The sequence below is a fragment of the Cyprinus carpio genome, chromosome A5, assembly GCF_018340385.1.
Source record: "Cyprinus carpio isolate SPL01 chromosome A5, ASM1834038v1, whole genome shotgun sequence".
NCBI classification, from domain to species: Eukaryota; Metazoa; Chordata; class Actinopteri; order Cypriniformes; family Cyprinidae; genus Cyprinus; species Cyprinus carpio.
Genome location: NC_056576.1, coordinates 28,542,321 through 28,560,670, shown reverse-complemented (window position 1 = coordinate 28,560,670; position 18,350 = coordinate 28,542,321). Strand labels below are relative to the sequence as shown.

The 18,350-nt window shown below is 37.4% G+C and overlaps 1 protein-coding gene across 9 annotated transcripts in view; it reads left to right on the top strand.

Moving 5' to 3' along the window:
• The window catches only part of LOC109062450 (potassium channel subfamily T member 1-like), a 90,674-nt gene that overhangs the window by 24,237 nt on the left and 48,087 nt on the right, over positions 1-18,350 (top strand). The window contains exon 1 of one of the 9 annotated variants that reach the window (XR_006160109.1): positions 9,142-9,617. The exons of 7 other annotated variants lie outside the window; for them this stretch is intronic. The gene's annotated coding sequence lies outside the window, so the exon portion shown is untranslated. Of the gene's footprint in view, positions 1-9,141; positions 9,618-18,350 lie in introns of those variants that run through there. One more of the 9 variants, XR_006160108.1, reaches the window with a different exon arrangement.

The following is an 18,350-nucleotide window of genomic DNA, read 5'->3' as shown; positions in this document are numbered from 1 at the left end:
TTCAGATAGCGCAGATTATAGATAAATAGATATAGATAGATAGACAGACAGATAGATCGATAGATAGATATCGACCAACAGCGACCAAACGCACTCACTTCCCTACAGCACCAGCTTTCCAATGCAGTTTCCACACAAGCACAGCCAAACATGCGACAGACACGCGGCTACGTTTGCAACAACATTTTCACCGGAGGAAGAGATAAACGCTTAGAAACTCCCATATAGCTAGCGTGATGCCTTCTATTTCTAGATGACAAAGACAAAGTTTACCAGTACGACCAGGGGCGTAGCACCAAATTTTGGGCAGGTTTGTGACTTCTATGCAACTCAGTGTTCAAATACCATAGTGATACCAATGGCCTAAGAGACATTCTCTTCTCTTTCCTCGTCAGCTCTATCCTCCTCCCTGATTAATCACATTCTTCAATCCCCCTCATTACTATAAAATAGCAGCCTCATCTTCTATTTCTTCCTCTGCTACAAGAGGAAATAAGCAAAATAGGTACATTGTTATTGTACACATTTGTTTAAATTGCAATTAGCAATTACAGTTGCAGACAGTAGTCCACCCAAAAATGAAAATTCAGTAATAACCCTCAAGTTGTTCCAAACCTGTATGATTTTCTTTTTTCTGCTGAACACAAAAGAAGATATTTTGAAGAAATCGGTTCATTCGACTGATGGACCCCATTGACTTTAAAAAAAAAAAAAATAATGGAATCTCAGGGACCAGAATGCTTTAATTACCAACCTTCTTTAAAATATCTTCTTTTGTGTTTAGCAGAAGAAAGGAAAATCATACAGGTTTGGAAAATTGAGGGAGAGTAAATGATGACAGAATTTTCATTTTTTGAACTATCCCTTTAATGTTAAATGTGTAATTAACAGTACCTATTTTGCCTTATTTACTCTTAACATTAAGCTCACCTAAATCACTGTCACTTTCACCTTAATATTATGAGGGGCCTATGTGCAGGTCTGAAACTGAAATATATGGCTTTTTGCTAAAGTATCCTTTATTGTACCTTTTTTAAAGTGTAGGCTAAGTACAAGCTTAATTGCTGATTATTTGTCTGTTTAAAATAAATGCAGACTATAGAAAAAAGGGTACACTATCGCCAGACATTCAGTTTTGTGTTTTTAAAATACTGTAAGTCTTTTTCAATCTTAAGATTTGCATTAAATGAGAACAATCCTGTACTTAATGTAAGAGCGTAAAACTAATTTATTACAATAAAAAAGGCGCTAACGAAGTGTTTTCTTTGTCTTTTGACACATTAAGGGAAATATACATTTTCATGTAAAAATGATATTGGGGAGAACTGCAGCAGAAGAGGATTACAAGCTAATTCTGTCTTGGCAGTGTGTTGAGCTCCCAGCTCCGCCTCCGTTGCTTCTCCCTGTTATTTGAAATATTGTTTGCCCGCTATGAAGGATGTGATACTATCATTATTGGTATATTGTCAAATAGAGTACGAACATAAATGTATGCTATTCTACCTGGAGTAGGATTTTATGTTAAAACAATGTCAATGCTCGAGGATGCATTTGGAGCTCACCTTTCTTTTCAAAAATCTGAGTGAGCAACTGCTTGCCCTCATTTGCCTTTCTCTCTTTAATATTCTTTTCTTTTCGTTTTGAGCCCCGATTTTCCTTTCTTAATGATAGAACATGACTCTTCCCCTGTCTTCCTAGTTCATATCACGCCTAACTCCAGCTCCTGTCTCATTAACTGATTCAATTTCTCCGCGGGAAGCACCTGACCTGCGGGTCGTACCATTTACTTGATTCGAGAGGGGTGGTGGGGCCCTGCACAGCATGAAAATTACTTTTTTATTATCCCAAAAGTGCCTAACTACAAGTTTAGTTTTGCACAGGAACTTTTTTATTTGTACATAAATATACAAATGTTAGTATGTATATGTATGTGTTAAAAAGGACTTCTAAGGGCCCCCCCCTGCCTCGGGCCCTGTGGTACTCGGTACCCTTTACCCCCCCAGTCCGACGCCCCTGAGTACGACACTATGACAAAGGTTACTGGCTTATGAACTAACGTCATGATCACTGCCACTAGATATAAAGAAAACGTTTATTTTTCACTCGGTGCTATCCAATGACAGTAAAAAAAATATATATATATATGTGTGTCGTTATTGTGCACTGCTGCTCGTAGACTAGCTCCAGTGCTCATCGCTGCATTGCTAAATGATAGCAACTCACCAGGACACTTCACCAACTCTCAACTCATTCTCCTCGGACAATGCATTTAATGGTTTTGAAGGCCATCAGGTCTGGCAATTCCTCATTTGCTCTCTCACGTCTGGCTGGTTCAAAATTATAGGGCTTTGCGGGCCATCATACATGTTGGCTCTTGCCACCTCTTCCTCATCCCAGTTTTTATCGCAACGTTACATTGTCATAAAATCGTTTTTTCAACGTGTACCACTTGCATAAACATCCGTAGGCAGTAACATATCCGTAGGGGCTGTCATTGTTTTTTTCCTATGTGACGTCGGAACTCGGCAGTACATCGATCTAGTACGAGTTCACGGGTGGGAAGTCAGCGTTTGACTGCCGTTCCAGTGCACTTTCACGGGTTTAAGGTTGGAAAAAACACGGGTTACGGGTTGCCTGGAACATAATAGGCTGAGGCTACCTTTCCTCCACTTCTCCCCAATGTGACGTCATCACCCGAATTGCGTAAAAAAAAAGTCTTACCAAAAACGTAAAAAACTGGTCTTTAAGGCCATTTTTGAGACATTTTAAAAATGATATACATATCTTGAGTGATTATGTACCCATTAATCGACAGTGGTTTAACCTGCAACATTTGCTTTAAACAACTTAATTAGAACAACGTCAGATTACAATAATCGACATATTTTTAGGTTCACTGCAAATTTTTAGAACTACTTCAGTATAAGACGGTATCGTGCTTTACCTGGAAACCTAAAGCTGCACTTAATCACATATTTAAATTTTGAGCCCTCAATTGAAAATGTACACCTAACGTATCAATCGTACTACTTACGGGTCTTGGTACACAGCTTGTTAGTCCAAATTAACACAAGCCAACGAAGATAACAGCCCAGATTAGAGAAACAGTTCTTGACAATGACAACACACAACAAAGGCTCGAATTGTATTTCTGTGGTATCCTTGAACACCACAACATGATGTAAAACGCACTAATAGCAAAGTGTTTGTGGGCAGATCAGACCTGTTCGTATTTCACGGGCAGGCGGGGGATTATGCAAATGTGTAGTGACACACAGGCAAACAGGCACACAGAGTCGAACATATAACGACTCACACACACGGCACACACCGAACCGACACTCTCTTTTGAGACACACATATCTTTATTTACATGCACTTTTTTGATTAACACAACTTTGCAGACACACATTTAAGGATAGCTACGTTATAAACCCATCTAACACTCTTTAAATCTTCATTCAATTATTAGTTGTCATTTGTTGACTTTGTAATACTTTAATAGTTATTAGTTATTGGTATTAGTTGTTTTTTATATTTGGTAGGTATTTCTATTTTGTTCAGTATCAGAATTTTGTTTTTTTTTTAATATTTGTTTATTTTTATTAGCTGGTTATTTTATGATGTTTGGAGGGTGGGAGATTTTAACACACAATGTAGCACAAACTCAACGTATAAGACCTGACACTGGAGACAAGGAAACACAAGGCTTAAAAACAGGGGAACTAATGGGACACACCTGGAAACAAATGAACTAGACGGGGAACACCTGGAACTGACATAACTAAATGGGGACAGGAACAGGAAATCCAAATATGGGCATAATCATTGATTTGACATCTGACAGTTACTTCTTGTTATCCATTTTCAAACCTCTTTAGACAGTCACCACAACAGCTAGACTAAACTTTTTGTTGTTTTATTTTAAATATAGAGACCTCATCATTATTAAAGAGGTCATGAACTGCATTTTTTAATTATTTGATAATGTCTCCATTGACATGATATGCGGTGCACTTACGTTAGTATGATTTGATAGAAATTGTCATATTTAAAAATAAAAAAGGATATTTTCTACCCTTATTGTTTAGCCCTCTGATTTGAACGCTCTGTTGGAAGGGGCGTGTCTGCTGTGAGACTTCAGTGGAAACGCCCACTGCTGTGATTGGCTAACATCTTTGCATATGAAATAAGTATTACATGTAGAGCTCTCTCAAAAACGTTTAATACATTTTTACTGTTACATCTGTTGAGATTAACTAATCATGGAGAGCGCTGATTATAGCATTATATTTACATCTACTCCCATCGCATGAAATGTTGCAGTGATGAGCATTGTCAGACTGTTGAGAGCATGAATGCAGTGATCTTGTCATTACAGCTTGAGTTTTGAACTTTCAAAAATGCTTTCAACATAACTAACAGTGCAAACATGATGTAAATAAGAGATTCTTTGTACTATGACTGCATCATTGAATATAAACTCGCACTGTGATTGACAGCTCCAGCGATTATAAAGGGAAGCCTATATTATAAATATTCCTTGATCGCTTTTTGTATGTAATTCAAGATTTTGCATTAGAATGAACATGGTTACTTACATGTTGTGGTATTACTGTCAGGTCCATATCTTATAGTAAAAGTCTGCTTGCAAAGCCCGTGCTGAAACTGCGACTGATTTACCAAAGAATCTACAGTGAAATGTACTGAACAAACAAATAATGCTCTACTTTGACATCCACGTAGTTGAAAATAAATCACTTTCCTAGCATTAGGATCCTTTGTAAGGTAAAGTTCTTATTTTATTGGTCTTATTCATCTATTAATAATGTTATTCATTACAGTATACATTAGATGACAATGATGAACATCGGAAGGATGAGATCCTCAACATATGATTCAAGATTTTATTTTCAAGATTTTTATTTGTCACATAAATGGTTATATGGAGAGCATATGACACGCAGTGAAATGTAAGTAAAACTTTATCATTTTGCACAAAACAATTGTTTTGGCCACTGAGGTGACAAGAGTCACCTACTTACAACCTCGGCATTATATGTATCACAAATGTCAAAGTGCTCATTTTGAAATAAAGATTTGTATGCGCACGGTTACCTTAATTCGCCTTGTACATATTCATTGATTATGTAATCACATTTTATTGTTTTTATTTGTATAGTTGGCTAACTGTATATGTTTTAACAATGATACAGTTAACAGCATGCATTTTGGAGCAGCTAATGAGTTAAAAGTTGGTTAAATTAATAATTAAAATGAACATTTAACTGTAATGCTAAAATGGCATAGAATTTGCACAATCTTGAAGAGTCTAAAGGAGATTAAAAAAATACACGCATCATAACTTATTCCGAGAAATAATGCTGACTACATATTGTACGGATTTAAAGTCATGAAGCTTTAATTTCAATACAATGTAGAGCAATATAGTAACAGAGGCTTGTTGTGTTTATTTATTGTATATTCAAATCAATTTCTGATACTAATACCAGATATATTCATGTTTAATATTTCCTGCATAATTACGTACGTACAGTAAGGAAATATATTTTTTGTTGGATCAGTTCTGTTGGCAGTGTGCAGCAGACACACCCACCTAAACAATTTCAATTTATCGCTTATCCTGTCCAAAAAGACCATAAACATTGCAACTAACATCTTAAGTAACAATTAATTTACAAACACATATCCTAAAAACTAATCCTGTGTGACTGAAATGCTTCAAATCAGGTGATTTTAGGAAAAGGTTTTGGCTGTCAGTCAATGATGCTCTCTGTTGGTAGGAAATAGAAAGATTGGCGCTTGAACACTTCCGGTGGCTTCACTGGCAAAAGGCAGTTTAGAAAGCAATGAGCAATACAGTAATTTTAAAGGGGTCCTATTATGCTCTTTTACAAAGTCTTGATTTTGTTTTGGGGGTGTACTAGAACATGCTCTCATGCTTGGTGGTTCGAAAAACGCATTATTTTTCACATAATTTACATTATTACAATACCTTTCTCCCCAGCCTGGCACAAATGGCTCAATGGTTTGATGAAGGCTGCCTTCCGAAAAACGAAACGTGTTGTGATTGGTAAGCTGTCCCAGTGCATTGTGATTGGCGAACAGCTTAAGCCCTGTTCGCACGGGATTAGTATTACCTGGTGACCTCCAGTCATTTGTAATAATTGCGGAGGTTGTCTGTGATTTTAATCCCGTGCAAATTGGCCATGTCTGTAATTTGTAAAGTAAAAATTTCCCCGCAAATGACCTACCATTTTTCACCGAACACCGAGGTCCTGTGATAATATTAGTCCCGTGCGAATCGACATCTCTGTGATTTGGCCTGGATTTGGCGGGTCGTATATCATTTTTTGAGGTTTTTGTTTCCACACAAGGTCCCTAGATAATTCTAATCCCATGCAAATAGGGCTTTAGACAGTGTTTTAGTACTGCCTTAACAAAGCAGCAAGTTCTGTCTGCTCCAGTATAGTTAAGGATGGCGTCAATATTGCCATATCAATTTAAGCCGGATTCAGACCCCGAGAAAAATGAGCAAGATGATCACACAGAACCTTTGCACGCATGGATATTGCAAGACATATTAGAGTGGTAACCTTATTGTTTTTTTTTTTTTTTTTTGGCTAAATCACATTTTAGATAGGATGTGAACAGATGCTTAAAAATTACTGCTTTTACAGATAAGTAGATAGGTTATGTATTATGTTTATTAATCTTTACTTCTAACATTATAACACGAATTGCAGTGAAACAGTTATACAGTTGAATTTATTTATACCATAGTCCGTGTTTCCCCACAGGCTGGCACTCTATTTTGGCATATATGCAAATTCATTCTCTGCCAGCAGGAGGGGCTGTTGAAGTGGTAGAGATCGAGGTTTCCCTGTTTAATGACTGTATACAAAGCAGCGCTCTGCTCACAAACGCTGCTTAATCAGACATTACATGCAAGATGAAATGAAAATGACATCCAATTTTCTGAAGACAGTCGTTTTCCTTCAGAAATACAGTGATATAAAAACACCCGCACTCAATGTATGGGAAACACTGTAGTCTCATAATCGAAATGAAAGAGTTGTTTTCTGAACTTGGTTTCAATAAAAGCTGTTGTTGGATTAACAAGGAAGTTTTGAGCTCTGAAGCTCACAGGATGTTTTTATAGTACAATGACCTCTAAGATGTCAGAACATCAAGAAAAATTTGATTTCTCAATTAATTACCTCTACTATTCACAAAATCATATCTCACTCAAACTCAGCATTATAGAAAAACTGTATGTGTCTACTGTACAGTACATCCAGTTTTCACAATTTCAACTCATTTAAATTTGTTTGAAAACTTAGCAATAAATTAATCTTAATTGAACACCAATGTTTTATTTGTACACTAATCCCACACTCAAGAATATCAATCAATCAATCAATAAAATAAAAAACTTTTTGGGGGGTTTAAACTGTTTCACTTTATCAGTTTCGATATTGTCTATTCAAAAGAGCCCATCTTTACAAGCATAGTTCAATTAAAATGAAAAATTTTATTCATGTCATAGAAAACCTCTATGACTTTTTTCTGGAACATTGTTTTGTTTACAATTGAAGTCTATTTTTATTTTTATTTTGTATTTTTTAAAATATATTTGTTTTCTGCAGAAGAAATAAAGTCATACAGCTTTGAAACAGAGACACATACAGTACAGTGTGATGTAGATGAGATACAAATCTGTACTGTTTATGTACAGATGAATAGTTTGTATGGGGATGATGTATGTGTAGACACTTATGCTTTACAGTGTTAGAGTTAGTCAAGGTTATTAGAAGTTTTTCTTTCAGTGTCTCAGGGAGGATTAGGAGAAATGAGTACGCTCTTCCTCTGACCACAGGGTGTCACTGTGATGTTTCATTGGTGGAATGCCCTGTCTGCTGTTCTCATAAACTACTGTTACATAATCATCATCCTCAGTGCAGAGACTGAGGGAGAACAGAGACTCCCACTCAGCCAGTGGCCCGTTCTCTCTATTCGTGAAGATTTAATGGGAAGAGTTATTTCTTACAGTGGCGTGTTGATGTTTGCTTTCCAGCACATGTGCTGTTATCATTTATATAAAAGGTAATTTGTCTATGGAGGTAGAGTATGTACAGCAAGTATGTGAATATTATTAATCCTGAAAAGTTCCTTAAAGAAAAATGCTAGCTTTTGGACACTACATGTATGGAGTGTCAATAGTGAAAAGAACAATACAGTTCATCAAATCACTGTTGAACTACTGAAAAATGTCTTACTTTAACAGATTAACACAAACAGATATACATGGCTTGACTTGACTCTAGGAGAGGTGTGATATTATGTTTCTAAGCATTCTTGCTTACAATTTTTGCTTAGCAGACCATATGGGATAAAATACCATACACCCTTGCAGTGTCCTAGCAACCACCCAGTCACTATAGCAACCACATAGCATCACACTAACAACCACCCAGAATACTGAGCAACTGCATAGCAACACCCAGGTAACCAGTAACAACACAGAACACCCAAACAGTGCCCTAGCAACCACCCAAAACACTTTAGCAACTGCATAACAACACCCTGGTGACCAGCAACTACACAGAATACCCAAGCAAACACATAGTAATGTGCTAACAACACCCAGAACACTTTATCAGCTGTGTAGCTAAAGTAGACCCTAGCAACAATCCATCCTGGTGACAAGTTGCATCATCAATTTATTTATTTATTTATTTTCAGAAAAGCTCATTTTAAACTAAATTTTAAATAAACTTTAAATAAATACAAAGTCACAAAGTACAAAATTGAGGAACACCGATGGTTTGCATTACAACATGGGTGGTTGTTAATCTTTTAAAGTAAATTTATTTGCACTCTATTATGCAATATTATTTACGTTATTCATTTAGTCCGGAAAAAAAGGCTCCTGTCACTCTTTGCTAAATTATATAATTTTTATTGTTGCAGTAGCAGGGTTTGATTGAATTGGTATAATAATCTATTTCGTTCTGTACTCACTATAGGCTATTAATTAATATTTCCAAGTGCAGATAATTATGTTGTTTAATGCATATCGTATGCAGTCCATTATCTTCACCTTTCATCTCTCCATTCATTTCACTCCGGGAAGGCAGTATTATTCAGCTATATTAACATTTGTGGGTCAGCTTGATGTCATGGTTTTGATGTGTTAATGTGATTCGGTTCAGATACACTTGTAAGCCGGACTTGCGCAGTGAAGGCTGTAAGCTGGAGAATCTTCAGATCATATTGAGCACTACTTCCGTCGCGAGAGTGTGTGATTACCCTCATCGGCTTCGTGAGCGCGATACGCTCGTCCGGCTGCAGGTGCATTTGCGGATGCGACGCGCGGTAAAGGGAAGCAAATGCCCGCGCTGACAGCCTCCGTCCATCTCAGCTGTTAGTAACTTGTGAACCTGAAGAATGGCAGGTGCCAAAAGAACCGAGTCGCCGTCCGAAATCGACCCAGACGTGAAGACCGAGGCCAGGAAATCCTTCGAGCACATTTGGCTCAATGCGGCGGTGCCGGTTCGGACGATGGGTTCTTTTGAGAGCGATGCTGGCCAAAGGTACCGCAGTCCCGTTTCAAGCAGCATGTGTGAACACTGTTTGATAACAAAACTGCAGCATCCTCCAGCACGCGCCACATTCACTGAGAATAGTGATATTGAATTATGATAGATGGATCGATAAATAGCCTAAATCATATATTTCCAGTTTATTATAGCTTGCATGTAAATAGTGCGTGATTCTGTTCATCTTTTCTATTCGTTTTGATCACTGGGATTGCACACCATTACAATCGAATACAGGAGTGTCTGAAAATACTGAGGCAATATTAATCTGCCACAAAGATCACATAAAGCCACCTAAAACGTTTATAATTTAACATGACTGACAGGAGGCTGCTGCATCTCTTTCTCTTATACCTCTACTCATCCAGTCATCTAATAGCTCTTTATTACATTAAGAAATAACTTAGTTGTAGATATTGATTTTATGTTGTAATGCAAACCACTGGTGTTCCTCTCTTTTGAACAATTCACAAAGCTTGACTAGTTGAAACCTCTACTAATTTGTTGTCAAATACTCATGTTTTGTGCAAAACACCTTGTTCCCTTATAAACAAATCACTTACCTGTGACTTTTAAAGCACTGTTGAACTAGCAAACGGATGTATTTTCGTTGTCATATTTGCTCTGTGTGGCCTGTATATTATATTCATATGTTTAATGTGTATTTGTTTGAGCAGTACACCTAAGTCGTACTTTTGAATGCATGTTTTATTTTCCCGTCTTAATTGTCGAATGTTATTGGATCCAGCTGACAGATGAGTTTACCTATATTAACGAGTTTAAAATAATACAACCTTATTGTCATAGATTTCAATTATGATTATTGACTGAAGGTGAACAGAAACCTGAGGCTTTGGTAAGGCAAATTAATCATTCATAATGATTTTCTTTATTCTCAGTCCACACCCAGCTCTCATCTCACTCTAAAGCAGTTTTTTTTTTCAATGTGAGCTGAAGCTTTCTGCAAAGTTGGTTTCATATCTGTTCAATGATGTCCTCTAATGTAATCCACTCCAACTGCCCATTCAGCCTATTGCCCTTGTATACTGCGATAATGGTACACAAAGGCACTTGTGTTCGCAGTTGAGCTGAATATGAGAGATGAGCAAAGGGAGAGCAGTAGAGTTGTGTAAAAATGTCAAAAATATTTTTTATAAGGAACGTAAAGTGACTATGGTTATGGTTATGTATTTTGGTTGCTTCTTTGCGTTTCCCAACACTCTTATGTTTGTGTGTGTGTGTGTGTGTGTGTTTTTCATTTTGTCATTAAAGTGCACTTTAAAAACATTTATGTATTTTATATGGTCTAATTGCTCTAAATATAAAATATTTAAATATATGCATGTATATTCTGGTTTGGAGATCACATGTAAAGATCACTGGAAATATTGTTTGGCAAAAATAAAATTCATAAGTGTTTATGATATTTTACCTTATGCAGTAGACCTTATTTCTCTTGTAGCACCTTTTAAAAACTCTTTAAACAGTGGAGATGGAGGCTTTTAATTTCAGACTTGTGTTGTGATGTCTAAACCCATAAAGTAGTGAACCCCTTAAGGTAAAATGTTTTGCTGGCCAATAGTGTTTAATTAACTTTTATTGGCTGTATAAATAAAATATGATGTTAATGTAACATCTTTTGAGTCCTCCAGGGCTTGGAAGAAGGAAATATGTCAATCCCTCTGTCTCTCTATTGAATCTCTCAGTGGATGCCTTAACAACACTATATAATAGGAAAGTCTTTCTTGGCATTAGTTGCCAAGAGCAGACTATAAATAGGGCACAAGCTTACACAAGGATAAATAGGAATCTTAATTAACTGTCTTTCATACTATCACCATGTCCAGTAATTGTGGTAAGGAAAGAAGCTATGCTTACAAAAAAAAAAAAAAAAAAAAAAAGTGCATTGGCACTTACTTGATGTGACATTATATTTTGACAAACTTTAAAATTATTAAGTCTTAACACTTAATAAGTCGTAACACTTTTTTTTCATATTATATTATTAAACACTTTTTAATAATCATCCTTATTTTATGAAAATAGAGGAACAATATTGCTGGAATCAATTTAAGTTTTTTAGCTGATGAACGATACAAAACATTTAACAGCCAATTAGAAAACACTTTAAAAATCTCAATCATTCAAAGCCGCAGACAACAGAACTGTAACAGAATTGAGTGCTTATTATAAACAGAACGTTATTATCCATTGGTGTGGACATTAATAGCTATCATTATCTTTATAGTTACAGTTCTTAGTGGGAATGAGTCTTGATAGGGTGGAAATACCTTTGTTTATTTTATACTGTACATATTATTAGATGATAGAAATACTCAGCTGCTTAAACTCAACGCATTTTGTTTTCTAACCATTGAACAAACCATTTTCGATGACATTTGATAGTAAAAAACAAACAAAAAGAAATGTGCCACAAAATAAAAAAGGCACATCTTTGATGCAGTGATGCTCACTGTAGATGACTTCATTTAGAGCCTCAACATAAAGCATTATGGTCTACAACACGCAAAAATGGTGACAAATTGGCAAATATGTTTAAAACATACAATATGTGGTTTATACACAACACTTTGGTTGTATGGTATTTTTATAAAGTACCATGGGTTGAAAGCCAATTGTGTTAAGTGATACCCACACTTCACTTGACCATACTGATTACCAGAGTTGTGCCTGAATTAGTTGATGACTGGTATTTCAAAAGATTTTTTAAAAAGTATCAGTTTCGAAAAACTGCACTTTTGATGATGACTAATGCAAAATGTACCATGACACAAATAACCACCTCTGCTTCACAATTCTAAACAATCCAAATATTAAAAAAAGAGAAAAATCTAAATGATCTACACTGACTTGATTTCAAAGCTACTTTTAGACCACTTTGTGACATGTTTTGATTATACCTGAAGGACATTTCTCGGCACTGTCAGCTCTTTCCATTTCTTTTTTGAGCACTTAGTGTAGACAGCAAGCAGTGAAAGAGAAGGAAATTGTTTGCTCGGTCAGCTCTCGTTAAAATGATGAGGTATTTGCCCATCATGCTTATGTGTCAGATGACAAATATTTGTGCTACATAACTGTTATATTTTTCATAAAATCCTGGCAAGCTGTCATACAAGAGACCTATGTGGGCAAAACTTTGTACAAAAACAATATCAGAGCAGTCTGCTTCATTTAAGTTTGACAAATTGACATATACAGTATCACTTTTTTCCAGTTGGTATACCAAGTCAACAATTTCTTAAAAATGAGTGTTACATAAGTGTATTACACAGTGTATTGTAAGCCAGAATATGAAGGTATTGACACTGGTTACATACAATGAAAATTTAAATGTATCATCTGCCACTGTCCATTAATATGTCAACATCTACCTTTGTGAGCTTTACATAGATCAGCTTTGTAAAAGAGCTAGAGCTTCAGAGCAGCTCACAGCGAGAGTGAAATGTTTCTGAGGGTGCTGTGAAATGCTGTGGTGCAGTGCAGGGTTTGTATTAGTACTGTATGTAGGTGTAGCTTAAGACAAGCAAAAAATCATCCAGTCCGACAGCAGGGACTCAACAGTCTGAAATCAGAACTGAGCACCTTCCTTACACAAACTATTTCTTCAGCCTAGAGATGTTCTTTTTGTGAGTAAGTAGTTTTTAGATATTTTTGGTATTTCTATAATTATGACAAAGATGCTTGTTTTCAAACTTTATGTTTATAAACTTGATATGTATATATATTTATTTAATTGAATTTTTTTTTTTTTGTGGTTGTTTAATTTTCTTTAAATTTTGTTTTTTTTCTTTAGGAAAAACAAATAGAAAACCAGAAGTATGATTTGGTATCTTGAATTCATTTTTTAACATTTTGATTTTAGATTATTTTAATATATTGTTAATAAATGAATAGTTCCACAAATATGTTCAGAAGTTTCAGAGGTGCTCAGTTCCAGTTCAATACTGAGCAGAGACGGCAGAGCAGCTCTGCCAGGGAAAGACACAGGCTCATGAGGGAAGCCGTACCGTGGAAGAATACACATGTGGGATCACCCAAAAGGGGAGATCACAACACATGGGCAGCTAGGCAAGCACAAGGGTTGACCCTGGACATTCACACGAGTGCTAGACCTGGCGTCTGATGCTTTGCCACGTCTGACTGCCAAGGGTGCTGGAGAAACTCCAAACAGGGTTTGCCATGAGGGGAACTCACCTATGAAGCAAATTAGTGCCGATATCTGGTCTGTAGAGGGGAATGGCAAGCAAATACCTGCAGGTCCCTTACCCTCTAAACCAGTGCAGTGAGGAACACCATCTTTAGAGACAGGAATTTAAGCTCCACTGACTACAGAGGTTCAAAGTAGGACAAAGGAGAGATCCCAAGAGGGTACCAGTTGAAGCCTGGGAGGATTTAGCCTCCTCGCACCACTAAGAAACCTGATTATCAGGTCGTGCTTTCCTACAGCCTTACCATCTACTACATTGTGATGTGCAGCAATAGCGGCAACATACACTTTCAGATTAGAGAGAGACAGCCTTCACACCAGCCCTTCCTGCAGGAAAGAAACACAACCCTAACTGGGCATTTGTTGAGACAACAACATGCCTGGACACTTGCACTACGGAAATCCCTGCCCGTAGAAAGGCAAGGTCGGACCAAGGGCTAAATGTTTGGTGGCAGGACGGGGTGACTGTAACCCATTGCGTGTCGCATTACCATGCCCATCTTGGGACTCAGTCATGAAGCCAATGCTGAAGTGGTCTCATATGAAGCAACGTATATGCCCCACGAGCCCCTAAAACTCTTTCCTGCCTTTGAACGAATTCAGGCATGAATTCTGATATGCCTGTCCCTCAAATGCAAAGTAAAGTAATGGTCTGTTCCGATGGACAATCGAGACATGAAAGTATGCATACTTCAGGTCGATCGCTGTAAAATAATCGTCAGGATGAATGCATTGAATGCCACCCACTGGCGATAGAATGGGGGACAAGAGTGGCGAGACACAGGGTCGCACACTACCATCCATGCCCTCTTGGGACCCAGAGAAAGAGGAAACTGAACTTTTTTTTTACATTTTGGGTACTGCTGGCTGTGGGGCAGAACTTAAACTGAACAAAATGTTTTCTGCCTGGCCTTCCTCTGGAGGAGGAGTGGTGTGATCACCATCTCCTGAAGAGCAGGATCCTGTATCCCTCGGTTGCCTGTCTCAGGAACGCCGCATGCACTGACGCTTTAAGGGCCTGGCAGGGGCAGAGATGGGCTCCTGCGGGCGGCTCTATGGAGGGTGGAGGCTGCTGCTGCGGGGGTGTGGTGGGAGAGGTGGGGGCTGCAGGAGGGTGGTGGGGTGGAGACAGCAGTGGGCCACCGAGACAGGATGTGCTTGATCTCCTCCATCTGCTTTTGTGCTGCCGAGAACTGTTGGGCAAAGTTCTTGACTGCGTCGCCGAAGAGGCCCGTCTGGGAAATCAGGGAGTCGAGATACAGTATTTGTCGGCCTCCTTCATATCTGCCAGGTTCAGCCATACATGGCATTCCTGGACCACCCTGGACATCACCTGACTCAGGGACCACACAGTGACTTTCATCACTCGTAAGTCAAGGTCTGTCACTGTGTGCAGCTCTTGCATCAAACCTGTGTCAGAACTACCCTTGTGCATTTGTTTGAGTGCCTTGGCCAGGTAAACTGGTAGGAGGGCCATGGCATGCAAAGTGGAAGCGCCCTGTCCAGCAGCTCTGTAAGCCTTGGCCATAAACGTAGACGAGACCTTACAGGCCTTGGATGGGAGACGCAGAATACCCCACCAGGCGACAGCACTCTGCAGGCACAACTACATCACAAGTAGCACACTCGACTGGGGGGATCTCCACATACCCCTTGGCCATTCAGCCATTGAAAGTAGTGAGGGTGGAAGAAGCATTGGCTTGGTTTTGGGCAGAATATAGTGCCCTCCACATATATATACTATATATAGTGAGGGTTATATATATATATATATATATATATATATATATATATATATATATATATATATATATATATATATATATATATATATATATATATATATATATATATATAAACATAAATATAACTAATACATTTGTACAACTATACCAGTACATTCATAAATATTTTATATTGTACATTTCAGTATCTGTCCAAACAGAGAAAAGTCAGTTTTGTGTGTGTGTGTGTGTGTGTGTGAGAGAGAGAGAGAGAGAAACTGAGTTCCAGAAATAAGATTAAGCAGCACTACTGTAAATGATTCAGCTTGATCTTAAAATATTGTTCCGTTTTTCAAAAGAGCTTGCCAGATTTTGGAAAACATGACAGAAATCATCCAGTGTATAATTTTACCTTTATCAAAGCATACATTTTGTGACACTTTGGAACAAAGTGTTAGACATACTAATTGGATAATGGTTGTGTGAATCTATAAAGATGCCCCAGATGATATTGTGGTAACTTAGTGTTTTTATTGCTAAAAAAATGCTTGAAAATCTGCCACCTAGCCAGGCTCACAGCACTCAGTAAAATGGGAGTGTGTTTGCCGGGATGGCAGTGGGGTTCATCCTCTCAGCTTTTGGAAGACTGTTAAAATAATTCCTACAACTCCTACTGTATTATCCTACTGTATGTGTCTCTCTGTGTCACTTATTTTGTTCGGTCATTTGGCTTCTATCTGATTTTCTGGGGATGTAAGTGGGAGCAGTTCCATAAAGTATTCATTTGAAGACTACATTTCTGACAGTTTCTTAGATGGAGCAATAGTAAGGACTCAGGGATCCATACAGCAGAGTCCACTGCTTTAACTGTCTTTGCTAATTTCCCGTCCTATGTCCGTTTCTTGAACCGTTCCGTGCATTTCCACTGCAGAAAAGGTTGTTCCAGGCCGGGACTGACTTCTCTTTCACATTTACCGATCAATATGCACAAAAATACGTCAATATGTGATCATAAACACAGCTGTTCTTTGTTGTAAGTGAATGTAAACAGTTGAGAACGAAAACACGTGCAACAGCATTTTAAGATCCACGTGCGTTCGGTTAAAGAGACAGCAGCCTAATAAATGTGCTGCCTGTCATTAATGTTAATGAAAGAACAAAAGAAAATCATTCACTGATCTTGACTGAATATTTTCTGTAACATTAATGAGGATTAATATACGTATATAGTTTATTTAGGAAAATAAAACTATGCAGTGTTTTTAAACTTTTGATTTCAATTTCTGTACCTGAAATTTGTTTAGCTGTATTTAATTATGCAATTGCTAATTGATTAGCTTGTTCCTATTTTATTACTGACTGTTTACTTGTCTTTTACAATGTAATGTTTGAAATTTATATTAGTCTAGTTGTTTTTGCTATGGTATTTTTTATTTATTTATGTATTTTATTTTTTGTTAAAACTGTAGGCAAAAGTTTCTCTTGTAGGCTGTTCTGTAGGCAGCTGCTTTTTGCTCATGTTATTCAGCTGCAACAGAACGCTTTGTAAAATGACAGACTAAATACGCTTGACATCTTAATGTTTGACTTAATTTTTTATTGGATTTTTTTATTTTATTGGATTTGAAACTAGGAATCTATAAGAATCAGAATCGGAATCAATAAAATTAAAACGATACCCAACCCTAATAAGGACTAGGACAGTCAAGCCCAAAATGACCAAAACCATCATAAAATGCTTTGATTGTAGCACATGAGTCGCGTGGGCCACTTATGATACTTTAATAGAGCTTTTTTGTCCTTTTTAAAGATTTAAAGCTCTGGACCATATTTACTGTAATTGCATGGAAAAGAGCAGCAAGTACATTATTAAAATGTCCTCTTTTTGCGTGTTACAGAAAAGAGGAAGTCATTCAGGTTGAGATATTATTCCAATCATGATTTTAAAACCGCATCTTGTGATTTGATGCCTGTTGATTATTTAATGTATGCAGGCATTGTGGAAAATTGACTGATCTGGAATAACAGATTTAAACTTCTGTCACCTGCACAGGAAATTAGACAGTTCTCTGGAATACTCTATTCTAATTTGCCAATAATGGCATTAAGCCTCAAATATTTTTATTAAAATAAAAATGATAAGAATATATTAGAGATTTGCCACCCTTTTTTCACCCATAATAAATGGATGTTACTGGCCAGTGTAATGTGAAGGCCCACGAGCAATAATTATAAAGATAATGATAACTACATGAGATCTGTTGACTGTTGAGGCCATTTGAGTATAGAGAATCTCTTTGTCATATTTAAGAAACCAATTTGAAATTATTTGAGATTTGTGACATGGCACGCTATCAAGCTGGAATAGCCATCACAAGATGAATGCACTGTGGCCATAAAGGCATAAAGGCAGTGGCCAAAACAACTGATACAAGGCTGAATGGATTCATGCTTTCATGTTGGTTATGCCACCTGGTGTGGTCCTCTGCTGCTGTATCTGCTTCAAGGTTTGACGTGTTGTGCATTCATAGATGCTCTCCAGCATACCTCGGTTGTAACAGCTTGAACCAGTCTGGCCATTCTCTTCTGACCTCTGGCATCCACAAGGCTTTTTCGCCCACAGAACTGGATATTTTCTCTGTTTCGCACCATTCTCTGTAAACCCTAGAGATGGTTGTGCATGAAAATCCCAGTAGATAAGCAGTTTCTGAAATGCCAACAACTACAGCATGTTTATGGTCACTAAAATCACCTTTCTTTCCCATTCTGATGCTT